Source organism: Pteropus vampyrus, unplaced genomic scaffold (genome assembly GCF_000151845.1).
Source record: "Pteropus vampyrus isolate Shadow unplaced genomic scaffold, Pvam_2.0 Scaffold229, whole genome shotgun sequence".
Classification (NCBI taxonomy): domain Eukaryota; kingdom Metazoa; phylum Chordata; class Mammalia; order Chiroptera; family Pteropodidae; genus Pteropus; species Pteropus vampyrus.
The window spans coordinates 2,199,137-2,202,459 of NW_011889010.1; positions in this window are offsets into that span (position 1 = coordinate 2,199,137).

Genomic DNA, 3,323 nt, shown 5'->3' on the forward strand with positions numbered 1-3,323 from the left:
TCACAATTATAATACTGTAATGAGTGGCAGAGTAGCGATCATTTTTGTCAAAGAAACGTAAAAAAGGTTTGTGATTTTTTATTTATAATTATACTAAAATTTGACATTACTCTAGAAAACATCTGGCATTCATTAATAAGAATTCTATGTAGTCTAACCTGAAATATGAAAACGACACTAGTTATTAAGACTCGTTATGTGAATATACTGTACATTCATTAAAATGTAATGTCTAAATAACTAAATACCATATATGTATATATATATAAAATTTCTAACCCTTTCTCATCGGCTATAATATGCTAATAAAAATTAGAATACTTTCAGCTATCTTTCAATATTTCGAATGGATATAATCCTGTATCTATAATTTTATTCATAGTAATGGTTGCAATAGATCAGGACCCCCTATAGAAAGTCATTGATGCCTGTCAGAATTCCCAGTCAACTTTCCATAGGCATTTCTCACATCAGAAACATTCAGTGTAGAGTGTACAGCATGTGTGTTTCCAATGGCATGTTCAAATGTAGGCAACCGAGTTTCGTAAAGCCATGTGCTTATGGGTCTCAGAATGACAGCGCTTCATTGCTTTCCATGGCCTACGCGGATGCAGCCATTCTTCTTCAGTGGCCATTCTAATTTACCTAAGAACAAATTCAGGCTGGAATAACCTTCTTTCTCATGTAATGAGCAAGTTAAGCAGCAGTGGGAATCTGGATGGCCAGCTTGGATTTACCTGTGAGTAGGGAACTGACCTCACTGCCCGCTTCAGGGACTGGCTCCTTCGGCGGCTCCACATCCCCCTGGGAGATGTGCAGCAGGCAGGCTCGTCCCTCATTTCTTGCTCCTACATCATGCTCCGTTGTGCCACATTTGGTGACTTTCACAGTGGGATGTCTGCCAGGATGGAGGCTACTGTCACTGCTGCCCTGTGGCAGGTAGAGGCAGAGGAGGGTCAGAGATGATGTATCTGTCACAAGACGTCACCTCTGGGGGGAAAGGGGGATGTTTTGCATAAAATCTAAGCTCCCCGAAGACAGGGATATTGCCTTCCTTGTCACCGTATCTCCAATGCCCAGGACAGTCCCCGGTATATAGTAGGTGCCCCACAAATAAGCCTTAAAGGCATGGAGGAAGGAACAAAATCTGAATCACCAGCTGAAATCCCAGGAGATGTGTCCAATAGTCGGGGAGTCCAAAGCAAAGACACTGAGATGAGGCAGAGCGGGTTAAGCCCATAAGAGGACGCAGGGGGCCTGAGGTAGAGCAAGCAGCACGAAGCAGGGAAGGAAACAAACCAAGTGCACCAAAAAACAAACAGATGTGTCGACCATTCAGTTAGTCATTCAACAAACACTTATCAAATGCTTACTATGCGTCAGGCACTATTCTCATTGCTAAGATACAGTAGCAAATAAAACTGACCAAAATTCCTGCCCTCACAGCGTACATCACATTACATGGGTAAAAGACAATAAATAAGGTGCATGAATAAAATATGTGGTTCATTAGATAATAAAAACAGGGAAGGTTGACATAAAGATGTCAGAGTAAGAGGAACTAACGTTTTAGATAAGGTGGTCGAGGCGGGTGTTATGGAGAGGTTACCTTCTGAATGAAAACTGGAAGAATGTGAGACTTGATTCCTGAGGAACCTTCAGTGCAAAGGCCCTGAGGTAGAAACATGCCTGGCGTGCTTGAGGAACAGCGAGGGGGCCAGTGTGGCTACTCCAGAGGGAATGAAAAAGAAAGAAGTAGGGAACGATGTCAGAGACATAAAAGACACCGTAGCATCAGATCAGAAGAGTAATGGAGAATTATCTCTGGCAGTGTCGTGGCTTCTGTCCTGAGTGAGATGGGAAGGGAGCCACCGCCTGCCTTCTCTTACCCCTCTCGCTTCAGAACCATCCTCCTCATGGTTCTCTCTTCCTGCAGTGCTCTCCCCACTGTGCTTGGCTTGGCCAACGTCTGTTCAACCTCAGTCTCCGTTGCTTCCTCACAGGGGCCTTTCCCGATGCCCCTGTGTAACCTGTGCTCCCTACCACCGTCAACCCATCGTTCTTTCTGCCAGCTGTTTTCCTTCGAAGCACTAACCACAGACTAGCATTATATGCATAGCTGTATTATGTCTGCCTCCCTCACCAGGCTATAACCCCATGCAGCGGAGATTGCTCCGTTTTATTCACTAGTGAACACTCTGTGTACTTAAGTAATTATCTTCAAAATGATTCGTGTGTTTTCTCTCTGACGGTTCTGTATACACAGCTTTCTCTCTAGCTGGCCTGAAGCGTCCAACTGCCTGCTGGAAGTGGGGAGAAGGCATTACAGTTATTACATTAGCAACAGAAAGAGAATTAAAGAATTAATATTTTCTAATATTCAAAACAGGGTTCTTGCAGGAGGCAATGGGCTTGAAGGAAGTTAGTATTTTTAAATCCTTTAGCAAACCAAGAACTGAGCATTTAAGATTCAGATCGCTACTATCCTAGGAGAGAAAACAGTAAAGATGTTGGAAATCTTGAATAGAACAGGAAAAAACGGCCCACTTCATGCTTCACCTGGTTCACGCGGATCTGAGGATGGGGAGTGGGGGCGGGTGGAGGCAGGAGAGTCCACAAAGCCAGTGCGAACCAAAGTGGAGCCAAGGCAACAGGAAAGGTGACCAGGCCTGACCAAGCCGAATAAGAAAACAGGCTGCAGAATGCACATCTGGAGAGTGCCCAGAGACAGGATGGTCAGCCTGCGATGGGCACAGGGCCACAGAGCATCCCTTGCCAAGACATTCATTAAATGCTTCATTATTAACAATAGAAAGCATTGTATATGTAGATATGTAGATGGATAGATATATAGATTTTTTTTTACCAATGTATTATATAAAGTACTATATGTGTGTAAGTATTATATTTATTGCTATTGCATTTGTTATTTATAAAGCACCATATGGATCCAAACACCCCATCTCCCCTCCATCATCAAGCTATACCACCCCTCCCAACACACAGATGCCCTCTTGGACGGGAGCTATGTGGAAATATGAGGGAACGTGCATTTTAATTTTTATTTTATTTTCGATGTGAGTAGTACCTTAAAGAAAGCCATTCAAATGATTGCATTGTACAAAGTTTAGGTTTATGAGGAAAAGCAGACCACTTGCTGACAAATAAAAGGAACTACATTTTCTTTTCGTATTTGAGTGAAAAAATCTGCAAGTTTGCTACATGAAGGAGCTAATTTGGGGCCCTTAAGAACCTGTGGGAAGCATGTATTTACACTGCCGACAGGTAACAAACACCCAGAGCGGAGCGGAAATGTGACAGTC